General features: G+C 34.8%; 1 non-coding gene across 1 annotated transcript; it reads left to right on the forward strand.

The window, feature by feature from the left end:
- The first annotated feature begins 9,404 nt into the window (after nucleotides 1–9,404).
- LOC131147381 (small nucleolar RNA R71) lies at nucleotides 9,405–9,511 on the forward strand. Its single transcript, XR_009134766.1, has one exon. It is a non-coding gene; the product is annotated as a small nucleolar RNA R71 (small nucleolar RNA).
- The last annotated feature ends 5,744 nt before the right edge of the window (nucleotides 9,512–15,255 follow it).

The following is a 15,255-nucleotide window of genomic DNA, read 5'->3' on the forward strand; positions in this document are numbered from 1 at the left end:
ATGTATACTAGAAGAGAAGTAAAAATCGGAGCAGAAGTCGGAATCAAAAGACATGAATCAAACTTAGATTGGTGAAAACCATAAGCAAGTAAAGTAGCAGTAAGCTTAGAAAACCACTTTCTTGAGCTTTGTTTCAAACCATAAAGAATTTTATGAAGTCTACAATCCAAATTAGTCGCTCCCTTAGTCCCATAACCAGGAGGAAGTTTCATATAGACTTCTTTTGATAAATCGCCATGTAAGAAGACATTGTTTATGTAACGACCTGAAAAATTATGATATTTAAATAATAAAGAGAAAGGAAAATAGAAACAGTAACAGAAGGAGGCAGCCGACTTCGTCGACGAACGTGAAGGAGGTGATAATTTCAAGAAAATTTCCTAAGCCTTGTCGACGAACATAGGGGTTTCGTTGGCGAAGGTTCTTCAGGACCTCGTCGACAAGAACCGAGAGAGGATTTTTGGGAAGTTTGAAATTTGTCGATGAGGGTGCAGATTCATTGACGAACTTTCTATAGGACTCGTCGATGAGGTAACGTGGCTCGTCAATGAATCCTGCTGTATAAATAGTGCAAAACTTCAGATTAACTCATAAATCTAGCGCCGCTCTCTCTCCTCTCTCTCTCCTACGACCCCTCTTCTATCTCTCTTCGATTCGGTCCCATCAGTCGCCGGATCGACGATCTGAGGCCACCACGATGCTCCTGGAGGAGTTCTCTTTAAGTCTTTTGGGGAGGATCGTTGGTGGGATCGAGTCGAATTTCTTCCCAGAATCAGGGTAAGACCTTTTAGTCAATTTTTGGCATTTTGGCAGTTGTAGGAAATGATGTAGATAAAGAAATATTGATATTCTATTTTGGAAAATGTTATTTTTAGGGTGTTAAGTGGAGAGCCCCGTGGGTGTAGGACCCGCTACAATAGGGGTTTTTAGCAAAAAAAAAAAAATAGGTAAGGGAAATATGCTATACTAGGTAGTTCTAAAATGATTTCCAGTATGAAATGTATATTTTTACTAAGATATTATTCATAGCAGGACTCTATACAGTTTATTAATTATGAATATTATGATTAAATTAATGTGTCGCTTGAGAATATAAATATAGTACATAAACATGTTTTACAGTATTTTTAGGGTATGTTTTACAGAATATACATCCAGTGAATATGTTTTATAGTAATTACAGAATACCATGATTATGTAGTTTTTAGTACAATGATTATACAGTTTCCAGTACCATGACTTACAGATTACAGTCTAGTTCAGAAATACCGTTGATACAGTTACAGTTTATTTCAGTGTCATGGTTAATACAGTTATTTCAGAATCATGGTAAATCAGATAGTTGTATATAGAGATGTATTATATAGTATCAGACCCTATTGGACCATACAGTTATAGAGCACGGTACCGTAGCTACAGATATTTCAGTTCAGAGTGCAACCACCTATTTAGATAATACGTGGTAGTAGGTCGATCGTGCCTAGACATGGATAGGCTCCCCATCAGATATGGGTTGAGGAGTGGTTGATCTGATTGAGGGAGTATAGTGGTTTACCCTGGTCGGCCAGCCAGGGTAGATCCCGCCTACGGGCCGCACAACCCTGTCATGAGGGGTTAAATTATAACACACAGTTATCTATAGGGAAGTTTTTAATTATTATTATGTATATACAAATTTACAGAGACAGAGAATATACTTATGTACATTAGAAGTATTTTTGAATAGAAACCTAAAGTATAGATATGTTAAGCAACCTGGAAAGGAGGGTGGTTTATATTACTTGTATTGTAGTTACAGTTTCAATTATACAATGATTATATAGTAACAAATTTTCATAATATTGTAACTCATTTACCACACACTAGCAATAGCATACTTTGTCTTACTAAGCGTTGGCTCATCCCGTTACTTTACATTTTTCAGGTGATCCAGGTAGGCAAGCAAACCAGGCTCGCAGATAGAGGGGTTACAGTACTGCTCTATCAGTAGAGAGTGAGTATATTTTTGGGAGTACTTTTGTATAGCCCCAGCTAGTTGAAGATATTTTTGGGAAACATTTATATATGTATATTTTGGAAAACAATTTAGCACTCTGGTATTGTATATAATTACATATGGTTATGTTTACTTAATTTCTGCTTCTCGCTACTTAGGTTGATGATTGGGTTTAATCCAGTATGGTATCAGAGCATTGTAAATTTTACAGTAAAAAAAAAAAAAAAAACCCCAGTTAAATAGCAGGTCGTTACAGTTTACATCTAGCTGATGAACAAACCAATTTTTGGTTGCAGCAACATCTAAGAGACAATGTACTGAAACTAGTTTAGCAACCAAAGAGAACGTTTCAAAATAATCAATTCCTTCTTGGTGAGTGTAGCTTTTTGCTACTAACTGAGCCTTAAATCATTCAATAGAACCGTTTGATTTGTACTTAATACGATATACCCACTTGCAGCCAATGGGTTTGTGACCAACGGTAATGAAGTGAGTGACTAGGTCTAGTTTTCCTCAAGTGCATGTATCTTCGTAACCATGGCATCACTCCATTTAGCAGTTTGAACAACTTGATGACAATATTGTGGTTCAATGTGAACAGAATCATTCAATACAAAAGAACGATAGGCTGAAGAAAGATTACAATATGATAAAATAGAAGATAAAGAATACGGGTTACTTGAGGATGGTAGCTTTGAGCTATGAAGATGAGAAAGGACTGAGTTAAAAATGTTGGCTAGAGAACAGTGGTAGTCACGAAGATAAGAAGGTGGCTGTCTGAGGTGTGTTGAACATCGAAGAGGAAGATAATTATAGTCAGAAGGAAGATCAGATGAGGTAGGGGAAGATGAGGGCAAACTGTTTGGTGAAGGTGGAGTGTTTGATGAAAAAATAGGAAGATCAAAAGAAGTAGGCAAAACAACATCAGGAAGTGATGGTTTTGTAAGAAAATCATAAGGTAAAGAAGCAAAAAGAAACTCATGCTGATCGGTGCAAACTGCAAGTGCACAGTATCGTAGTTTTATAATATAATGATGTGCAGAGTATCGTCCTCAGGGATTGATGTCTTAATTTTACCAAGTACCGAATTTATAATAACCTTGATTTTATTTACAAAAATTAATAATTTTAGACTGCAAAATTTAAATAAAGCTACTATTCAATAGAAATTAAAAGTGGATGCCGCTTATCAAATTACTGATGGTGAAAACTTTTAGGAAATCGATTTGACCTAGTTTCTCATTATGCTTTACTCATCTAGCCAATTCGAATTTGTATTCTCTATTTATTAGAAAATTTCCAATTTTTCTAAAAGTCTCTTTCGATAGCCAATCAGAACCTATTCTTATTTATTATTTAACATAAGATTATGCAAATTAATAACGCAAGAACACAATAAGACCCTCGATTTTTAATGCTGCGTAGGTTCATACAAGTTTTTCAATCTCTATATTTACCTACACTGAATTATCCAAGATCTATCCTATAATCCTCCATTTCAGTGGCAAATCACAAGACTAAAATCATTTAATTAATGACCAGTTAATTAAAAGCATTAGGCACAGAATAACTCAAACAAACATTAATGAAAACTACTTCAGATTAGCATCAAAGAGCAAGCATAGTTTGAAACTAGCTACATCGTTTTCCTAGAATACAAAAATTTAGTTCATTCCGAAAATTAAATCCAACAATAAAGATTTAACCATGTTTTCTTTTATTTGGAGAGTAGAGAAAAAATCAACACTCGCAGCACCGTCGTTGCTCGCCGCGAACACCTCGAACACCGTCGTTGTTCGCCACTTTTCGATTTCGAAAAGATATTAATTTTCTGTACACCGTCAATCACCTTTCTTGCTGCTGTGTTTGTTGAACTTCAATCGCACAGTCGCCAAAAGAAAACCACAAGAAAGCTTTCAAAAATAATAATAATAATAATAATAATAATAATAATAATAATAATAATAATAATAATAATAATTAAAAAAAAAAAAAAACTCTGCAGCCTCCTGTATGTCAAAAAAATGGTTTCTTTTTTTCCTCCTATGTGTGTGTGGCCTCCTCTCTTCAGCCCCAGCGTAGGCCTCTCCTCATCCAAACCTTTTGCCCCACTCTCCCAATAAGAAAACCTAAAAAAAAATTCTCACCTTCCTTTTTCCTTTGACTTTTCTTACCTTCCAAAATCCTTTCCTTTTCTTCTCTTTTAATTTCTTTTCTTTCCATTTTTTGTGTAATCCAGCGCCTCGTCCATCTAAGATGACCTGGCTGCATGGCCGAGTCATACAATTCTTTCGATCTCTATATTTACCTACACTGAATTGTCCAAGATCTATCCTATAATCCTCCCTTTCAGTGGAAAATCACAAGACTAAAATCATTTAATTAATGACCAGTTAATTAAAAGCATTAGGCACAGAATAACTTAAACAAACATTAATGAAAACTATTTTAGATTAGCATCAAAGAGCAAACATAGTTTGAAACTGGCTACATCGTTTTCCTAGAATACAAAAATTTAGTTCATTCCAAAAATTAAATCCAACAATAAAGATTTCACCATGTTTTCTTTTATTTGGAGAGTAGAGGAAAAATCAACACTCGCAGCACCGTCGTCGCTCGCCGCGAACACCCCGAACACCGCCGTTGTTCCCCACTTTCCGATTCTGAAAAGATATTAATTTTATATACGCCGCCAATCACCTTTCTTGCTGTTGTGTTTGTTGAACTTCAATTGCACAGTCACCAAAAGAAAACCACAAGAAAGCTTTCAAAAAAAAAAATAATAATAATAATAATTAAAAAAAAAAAACTCTGTGGCGTCTTGTATGTCAAAAGAATGGTTTCTTTTTTTCTTCCTATGCATGTGTGGCCTCCTCTCTTCAGCCCTAGTGCAGGCCTCTCCTCTTCCAAACCTTCTACCGCACTCCCCAAATAAGAAAACCTAAAAAAAAAAATCTCACCTTCCTTTTCCTTTGACTTTTCTTACCTTCCAAAATCCTTTCCTTTTCTTCTCTTTTAATTTCTTTTCTTTCCATTTTTTTTGTGTAATCCAGCGCCTTGTTCAGCTACGATGACCTAAGATGACCCAGCTGCATGGTCAGATCACATCACATTATTTATTTATTTATTTATTTTTTCTTTTCTTTTTCCAAAGGTGCACAATCTGCCCTCCACCTTCAAGCCCAATTCTGACCCTCCTACGGCCTGTAACTCTCAAATCTTAAAACACAAAAGTTGTAGAACTCTTTCTCAGATTTCTCCATAATTTTGAATCGTCTCGATTAGAGTTTGGACAAGAAAGTCACGCCCAGATTATAGAGAATTATCGAATTAGTCCATAAAACAACGTATGATAATTTCACGTCTGATTTTGACCTTGATGCAGCCAGTATTTTGTAAAATGCAAAACATGAAAATTGTAGAGCATTTTCTTATCTTTCTATGACATCCTGAATCATCTGAATCGGAGGTCGTATGAGAGAGTTATACATAGATTACAAAGTATCATCGGTTTTTAGCTTTCAATAGTTGCCCTACAATAAAAAATTACCAAAATTTCATAAATTACTCAATAAAACCCATATATTATAAATAGAACACAATTTTAGAATATTTAGAGTAATTAGACATTTAAATAAAAAAATATAATTTGTAATGTATGAATTAAAGCACCTAATTACGCAATTTAAGCGCGTAATCACACCCCCCGACTAACGTTTTGCTAGTCCCTAGAAAATAACGTGAATGTAATTCAAGGTGGTACCCACAAATTTCAATGAATGAACGCACATGCAACACAACTATACCATTTCACATACATGAATATTACCAAATTACACACAAGCTCATTCATACACAATGCACACAACTTCGAAGTAAGTCATTCATGCAAGTCTCATCATTATATAGCCATTAAGAACAGTAAACTCACATAAAATTAACCAGCGAGTACAATTCAAAGTTAATATAGTCATATAAATTCAAGTATAAATAGGCGAAATCTCGAAGCATGTGTAATGTGTGTGACTCGTTACACCCAAGATATCTGTGGACACCTAAAGAACTATCGCTTTGACTTGACCTAACTAGTATACTCTCAAAAACACTCAAAAAGGATGAGTTCACTCATATATGTAAGGAGGAGTGTCATGATCAAATATCCCACATACTGTAAGGAATAAACGCTAAATGTACAAAGTGGACTAGTCTAAAAAGGATCCAACCTATTTACGAAGTGTCGGGTCCTTCACCATAGCATCATCTCACCTACTTGCCATATCCAACCAAGGCCACCCTAGATCAACTTATTCACAAACCAGGCGTGAATGCATCTGAGGCATTAGACGGGTGAAGAGTCTTCATATGTGGAGAACATGTGTCGTGTCCCTGACTTTTGTTATAATTGTGTGGAGCAGGTATTAATCTTTCACATCTTCTGGGGTATTTTTTTTTTTCTCTTTTTCTTTCTTCTGCTTATTTTTCGATTTCTTTCTTTTCATGGCCAGTTAGGACAATCATAACAATTCTTTTATTATTTTCATACCACCCATGTGCATTAAGCTCGAACAAGAGTCCATGAAATAAGTCTATTTCTATTGGTGGCTCAGCCTTCACATCTTGAGTAGGCTACAAGACCTAGGTTTCTATCTCACCACTATATGTCACCTCTAGGTTAGCAATTCAAAAACCAAAACTAGTGTACAACGAATACCCAGGAAAAAAAAGGGGGAAATTAGAGTTTTATGAACTCTGAGTTGACGTAAAAAACTCAAAAGAACGATAAATGACTCAATAGTACCTCACAAGGTGTCACAGTCGCCATAGGCGCTCTCTTAGTGTTCACAAGGAACCCTAAGTGCTACAAGTCACGTGAATGTGTATTTTTTTTAAGATTCAAGAGATACCATGTAGATACAAGAGTTTATATAGCTAGATTAACACAATTGAACTACCAATTAACTTTCCATGAGTTACGATTCCTAGTTTAGCCATATAAATAGAAACAACATATGAATGACCCAAGTGTGTACTCCTAGGTTATATGCAAGTATATGAAGGGCATAAGTAGTGTCACGCATGGCCTAATCATCCATATTCACACTTTTTTTTTCAATGTTATTCAAAAATGAGAAGGATTGAAGAAAAGAAAGAAACTTCCCTGACTTATTTGTGAATCCGTTGAGGAATTAAATTTTCAGCTCTGTACTTGTGCCAAATAAACTTGAATCAAAAATCTAAATTATTCAAAAGTGCATAGATAAATAAACAAATAAACTAATAAAGATAAAAGAAATAAACAAAAGAGGAATAAATGCACAGTTCCTCTCCATTTTTTGTCCATAATAGTATTTCAATCTCTGACCATACGCTCTGAATATGTTCCCTATCTTGTCCTTCAAGTCTATTGCTCCAAAAGGGAAAACTTTGTCAATTGTATAACGACCTGTCCATCTTGACCCTAACTTACCTGGGAAGAGTTTTAATCATGAGTTGAAAAGTAGAACCTGTTGTCCTAGAGCAAATTCATGCCTAAGAATCTATTTGTCATGCCACTTCTTCGTCTCCTCTTTGTAGACTTTTGCATTTTCATACGCATCACCTGAGAACGCATAGCGAAGATGCTTAGGGAATTGTTTCAACTCTAGAGATATAGGTTGCTGCATCTTTTCTTTAGAGGTCACAGAATCCGTCCTTGCTACCATAGGTTCTAGCCTCCCCATACGCTGCTGTGTTGTAATGTTCTGCAAGGATCGTTCTAGGTGATCAGCTGGTACATCTTTTTGAAAGGCTTTTTCTACATCTTGCTGAATGACATCTACCTGAAAGCAAGTGTTTGGATCTTCTGGGAATCTCATGTCTTGGTAGATGTTGAACATAACCTCTTCCTTATCCACTCAATGTTAACACACCCTTTTAAACATCAATTAAAGCCCTTACAGTGGCCAAGAATGGTTGGCCAAGAATTAGTGGAACTTCTTGGTCTTCCTCCATATCTAACACCACAAAATCAGTAGGAAAAATAAATTTATCCACCTTTACCAATGCATCTTCTATGATTCCACGTGGATACTTAATGGATCGGTCTGCTAGTTGCAAAGAAATGGTTGTTTGTTTCATCTCTCCAAGTCCCAATTTACTGCAAACGGAAGTAGTATAAGATTAATGCTAGCACCAAGATCGCATAAAATTTTATCAAAAATTGAATTTCCAATTGTACAAGGCAAAGTAAAACTCCTTGAATCTTTTTAATTTTTAAGGCAATTTCTTTTGGAGAATAGCACTACACTCCTTGGTAAGCTTCACTGTTTCGAACTCCTCCAACCTTCTTTTCTTGGAAATGATCTCCTTTAGGAATTTGACATAGTTTGACATTTGTTCCAAGGCATTTGCAAAAGGAATATTTATGTGTTTTTTCTTAAAAATATTTAAAAACTTAGAAAATTGCTTATCTAATTTTTGCTTTTGAAAATGTTGAGGATAAGGAAGTGGAGTAGACAGAATATGAGGATTGTCAGGAAATGAAATTACTAGTGACGTGTTAGTCTCTCTTGGTGTGTCATCCACCATCTCCTCTTCTTCCACTTTATTCTTGCCTTGACCATTATTTTTAGTTGTAGGGGTGGACATGGTTTCCTTTGCTGGTGACTTCTCAATTTCTCTTCCACTCCTAAGTATGATGGCCTTGCAGTGTTCCTTAGGATTCACTTCTACGTTGCTAGGAAAAGTTCCTCTCTGTTGGGTATTGATGGTTGTGGCCAGTTGCCCAATTTGCATTTCAAGATTCTTTATGGCGCCTCCCATGTTATTACAATGAGTCTCAATGTTATCTAGCCGTGCATCTGTCTTTTTAAACCTTGCTTTTGTCTCCTCAACAAAAGATATCATGGCATCCTCGAGTGACATCTTCTTCTCACTTTGTTGACTATCAAATCTTGCAGGAGGTTGCAGCACATTCCTTGTATTTTCATAAGACAAATTCTCATGATTTTGAAGCCCTGGATGATAATATTGTGGCAAAGAATCACCACGATAATTGTAGTTCCGATTATTGATGTATTGAACATGTTCTTGACTCGCTCCATTGCTCAGATCTGTCCTACCTGTAGCTGCCACATATTCTATACTTTGTGGTATCCTATGAGTGGTCAAAACTGAAATTTGATGAGACAGAGTAGCAGCTTGAGCTGAAAGTGCAGCAAGCGGCTTCAATTCATGAATTCCAGCAACTTTCTTAGCCATAGTTCTTTCAGTTGGCCATTGATGGTCATTTGAGACCATTTCTTCCAAAAGAGCAGTTGCACCCTCAGGTGTCTTTGACATCAAAGTTCCCCCAGATGTAGCATCAACTAAAGTCCGCATTTTCTCATTCAACCCATTATTGAACATCTGAATCTGCAACCAATCTGGAAATCCATGTTGTGGGTAGCGTCGAATCAAATCCTTATACTTTTCCCATGCTTCATAAAGTGATTCAAAATCACGTTGCTTGAATTGATCAATATCACTTATGAGTTGAGCTATTTTTGCAGGTGGAAAGAATTTAGCAAGAAATTTTTCTGTCATATCCTGCCAACTAGTGATACTCCCTAGTTGTAGAGACTGTAGCCAACCTCTTGCTTTATCCCTCAAGGAAAAAGGGAATAATCTCAGTCTAATGGTTTCTTCAGTAACACCGTTGATCTTCACAGTATTACAAATCTCTAGAAACATCGCCTGATGGATATTGGGATCATCAAGTGGTGATCCACTGAATTGGGCCTGCTGCACCATGTTGTTTAATGCGGGTTTGAGCTCAAAATTGCTGACATTAATGGGTTGGCGTCTGATACCTGAATAGTTGTCATTCACAACTGGCGATACATAATCCTTCAAAGCGCGTGGCTATGCATTATCTTGTCAATTCTCCACGGCTAGTACCCTCTTTTTCCTTAGTACTTTAAGTGTTCTTTCAATTTCCTGATCAAAATGAATAATGGCACGTGTTCTAGCACTGCGCATCCAACATAAAAAACACACCAAAAATATAAAAAAATAATAATATAATAAAATAAAATAAAATAAAATAAAGAAAAGAAATAAATAAAAATGTAAAAAGAAAATTCTAAGTTAAAACCAAGATTACTTCGTATTGATATTGGCAAAAATAAGAAAATCTCAATCCCCGGCAATAGCGCCAAAAACTTGATCGGTTCAAACTGCAAGTGCACAGTATCGTAGTTTTATAATATAATGATGTGTAGAGTATCATCCTTAGGGATTGATGTCTTAATTTTACAAAGTACCAAATTTATAATAACCTTGATTTTATTTAGAAAAATTAATAATTTTAGACTGCAAAAGTTAAATAAAGTTACTTTAAATAAACTATTAAGGAGAAATTAAAAGTGGATGCTGCTTATCAAATTACTAATGGTGAAAACTTCTAGAAAACCGATTTCACCTAATTTCTCACTATGCTTTACTCATCTAACCAATTCGAATTTGTATTCTCTGTTTGTTAGCAAGTCTCAAATTTTTCTAAAAGCCTTTTTCGATAGCCAATCAGAACCTATTCATGTTTATTATTTAACATAAGATTATGCAAATTAATAACGCAAGAAAGCAATAAGACCCTCGATTTTTAATGTTGTGTAGGTTCATACAAGTCTTTCGATTTCTATATTTACCTACGCTGAATTATCCAAGATCTATCCTATAATCCTCAATTTCGGTGGCAAATCACAAGACTAAAATCATTTAATTAATGGTCAGTTAATTAAAAGCATTAGACACAGAATAACTCAAACAAACATTAATGAAAATTACTTCAGATTAGCATCAAAGAGCAAGCATAGTTTGAAACTGGTTACATCGTTTTCCTAGAATACAAAAATTTAGTTCATTCCAAAAATTAAATCCAACAATAAAGATTTCACCATGTTTTCTTTTATTTGGAGAGTAGAGGAAAAATCAACACTCGCAGCACTGCCGTCGCTCGCCACGAACACCCCAAACACCGCCATTGTTCGTTGCTTTCCGATTCCGAAAAGATATTAATTTTCTATACGCCACCAATCACCTTCCTTGCTACTGTGTTTGTTGAACTTCAATCACGTAGTCACCAAAAGAAAACCACAAGAAAGCTTTCAAAAAAAAAATAATAATAATAATAATTAAAAAAAAAACTTTACGGCCTCCTGTATGTCAAAAAAATGGTTTCTTTTTTTCCTCCTATGCGTGTGCGGCCTCCTCTCTTCAGCCCTGGCGCATGTTTCTCCTCTTCCAAACCTTCTGCCCCGCTCCCCCAATAAGAAAACCTAAAAAAAAATCTCACCTTCCTTTTTCCTTCGACTTTTCTTACCTTCCAAAATCCTTTCCTTTTCTTCTCTTTTAATTTCTTTTCTTTCCATTTTTTGTGTAATCCAGTGCCTCGCCCAGCTAAGATGACCTAAGATGACTTGGCTGCATGGTTGAGTCACATAACATTTTTTTTTTCTTTTCTTTTTCCAAAGGTGCACAATCTGCTCTCCACTTTCAAGGCCAATTCCGACTCTCCTATAGCCTGTAACTCTCAAAGCTTAAAACACAAAATTTGTAGACCTCTTTCGTAACTTTCCCCAAAATTTTGAATCGTCTCGATCGGAGTTCGTACAAGAAAGTTAGGCCTAGATTACGGAAAATTATCAAAATAGTCCCTAAAATAGCGTATGGTAATTTCACATTTGATTTCAATCTTGATGCAGCCAGTATTTTGCAAAATGCAAAACATGAAAACTGTAGAGCGTTTTCTTATATTTCTACGACATCCTGAATCATCTGAATCGAAGGTCGGATGAGAGAGTTACACATAGATTACAAAGTACCGTCGGTTTTTAACTTCCAATAGTTTCCCTGCAATAAAAAATTACCAAAATTTCATAAATTACTCAATAAAACCCAAATATTATAAATAGAACACAATGTTAGAATATTGAGAGTAATTAAACATTTAAATAAAAAATAATAATTCGTAATGCATAAATTAAAACACCTAATTACGCAATTTAAGCGCGTAATCGCATGCTCATGGAAAATAACGTTGCGAGAAACAAAGATTTGATGGGTTTGTAAATCAAACAATTTGTAACCTTTGATGCCGAATGGATAGCCAAGAAATATACAATGATGAGAATGAGCATAAAATTTATGACGATTGAAAGAAAGAGTGGAAGTAAAACAAAGTGCACCAATAACCTTCATGTGAGAATAAGAAGGAGGTTTACAAAATAAAAGTTCATAAGGAGTTTTAGTTGATAAGAGAGGGCTAGGTGTGCGATTTATAATATAGGAAGCTACTAAAATGCAGTCAGACCAAAAGGGTAATGGCATATGAGCTTGAAAGTGAATTGCTCATGCAATATTAAGCAAATGTTGGTGTTTTCTCTCCACAACAAAGTTTTCTTAAGGAGTAGCAACACATGATTTTTGATGGATAATACCATTTGAGTGATAGAAATAAAATATATTAAATTCTGGACCATATCAATTCTAATTGTCTTAATAGTGGTTTGAAATTGATTGTTGACTAAAGCAAAAAATGAATGAAGTAACACACGAGTCTCAGATTTAGATTTCATAAGAAAAATCCATGTGCATTGGGAATAATCATGAATGATAGATAGAAAATAGTGGAAACCTTGTAATGAAGGAGTTGCAAATGGACACCAAATGTCCACATGAATCAATTGAAAAATAAAAGTGGATATAGATTGACTATGTTGAAATGGAAGTCTGTGTTGTTTTGCAAGTTGACAAACATTACAAGTATTATGATGATTTTAAGTATAAAATGAAACGCAATCACATAGCAAATGTAACTGATCAGAAGAGAGATAACCCTATCTTTGATGCCAAAATCAAACAATTGGTGTACATTATTTGAAGAAGAAAAATTGACAATAGATGTAGTAGAACGACTCCCATTTGAGAAAGGAAGCAGATAATAGAGGCCATTAGATAGTCAGCCTAGTCCAATCGTCCTCCACAGCCACAGGTCCTGAATAAAAAAAAAATATGAAGAAAAAACGAGACAACATGTTAGTGAGGATGATAGTTTACTAACATAAATGAGGTTAAATTTGAAAGAAGGAATGCAAAGAACATCATGTAAAACTCAAGAAGATGAAAGATAAACAGTTTCAATATGAGCCACAGAAACACGAGTTCCATTTGGAAAATTAACAAAGGATTGAATCGAAGAAGTAATGGAAGTTAAGAAGTGAACATCACTAACCATATGGTCAGTTGCACCCGTGTCTATGATCCAAGAAGTGGAAGAAGACAAAGAATAAGAACAATTGGAAACAAAGATAGAACGTGAAGTTGAAGAAGATATGTAACGACCTGCTTTTTCATACCATTTTTTTCCTTAATATGTATAAAATATATAGCAAATCTTTTGTAATACTCTATCCACATCATATTCCTAAGCAGCGGAAACATAAAACTATAAATAATATATACAATACTAGAAATCTAAAAAGTTCCAAAATATACATAAAAAAGTACCCAGTGACATCATCAAAAACCCTGGGATCTGCCTAAACAACCACTACCCAAGAATCACTCACCCTTCAGAAAAGGGCGGCACCATAATTTCTTGGCCTGCAAACTTGATCTACTCACCTAACTGGATCACCTGAAAAATGTTAAGTCACTGGGATGAGACGACGCATAGTAAGAGAAAATATGCTATCACTAGTGTGTGGCAACTGAGTTACACATTTAATATACTGTATAATACTGAAACTGTAAAACTATTAGTCTAGTATGCTGTACAGATTACATCTATTATAGTTTGAAATACAACTGCATATCTGAGTTTTCCAATTACACATAATTCTAATAATATAATAAAACCGCTGTTGCACTGTAAATCTGTATATATATATATATATATATGTAGAAACATCTGTGATAATACCTTGGGATTTGAATGTCATGATTTAACCCCTCATGACAGAATTGTGCGGCCCGTAGGCGGGACTTAGTTCTGGTTGGCCTACTAGGTAAGTCAATTTGAATCTCTATCAATCAACAATCTGGCTCACTGTAGTCTCTCCGGGCACACTACTACTTTACCTCATCAAATCAGCCACCTCAACCCAGCTTTCTGGGGAGACTGCAATCTCTCCTGACACGGTTAGACTGAATCCACACACTATTTGAGATATGTGGTTGCTCTCTGATCTAAAATAGCAACGGTACCGTACTCTGCTATCTGAATCTAACTAAAAATTTTATCAGGGATCTGATAGTGTGTAATACTAATATATATATTTTTCTCGCTGTTTTATCATGATTTCAAAATAACCATAACACTATATATCTGACCTGAAATACTGTAATATCTAACTGAAATATTTGTAATATCTGATTGAAATTTCTAACTGAATAATTTATAATGTTTGAGTGTTATGATTTTTGAAATCATGTCATTCTGAAAAATACTATAAATCATATTTTCAGAATATTGCATATTGATATTTTCTGCTAATATACTATATAACATGATATCTGTAAAATTGTATAAATACCATACTAAACTGTAATAAACTCATGCCACACAATTGAGTAATTAAAATCTCATGCTCTAAAATCTATAATCCTATAATAATAATAATAATAATAATAATAATAATAATAATAATAATAATATTATTATTATTATTATTATTATTATGAAAAAACTAAATAATAAGCTGATATATATATATATATACACATAATCTTCTGATATACTTTCTAAAATCCCTAGTATAACATATTTCCCTTACCTAACTGACTGTGAAGCTAGCCTCCACTCAACACTCCACTCTCGCATCCCCGACGCACCAACCTCAAAAACCTGCATTTATATTCACATATTTTCCAGTAAATCAATACACCCATAATTCCTAAAATTACCTATTCACAATTCTCTTAACCCATAATTTACCTGGGTTCCTGAACATATACTTGCTGGGGTCCTCAACCTATGACTATAGGGCCTAAAACACCCTATTCCTGAAAATATGACACCCCAAATTTATTCGACAAAACACTAGTATATTCTCTTAGTATATACAAAATCTGACCTCAAATAATGCCGGTAATACTGAAAATACCTAAAAATCTACTTACCCTAATTTTGGAATGATTCCCAAACTGCTCAAATTGAATTTTCGTTCCAGCCAGGTTGTAGAGAATCTCTCTAGGATCATTGTGGTAGCTTTTGATTGTCAAACTGGGGAGAATGGGAG

Source organism: Malania oleifera, chromosome 1 (genome assembly GCF_029873635.1).
Source record: "Malania oleifera isolate guangnan ecotype guangnan chromosome 1, ASM2987363v1, whole genome shotgun sequence".
Lineage (NCBI taxonomy): Eukaryota > Viridiplantae > Streptophyta > Magnoliopsida > Santalales > Ximeniaceae > Malania > Malania oleifera.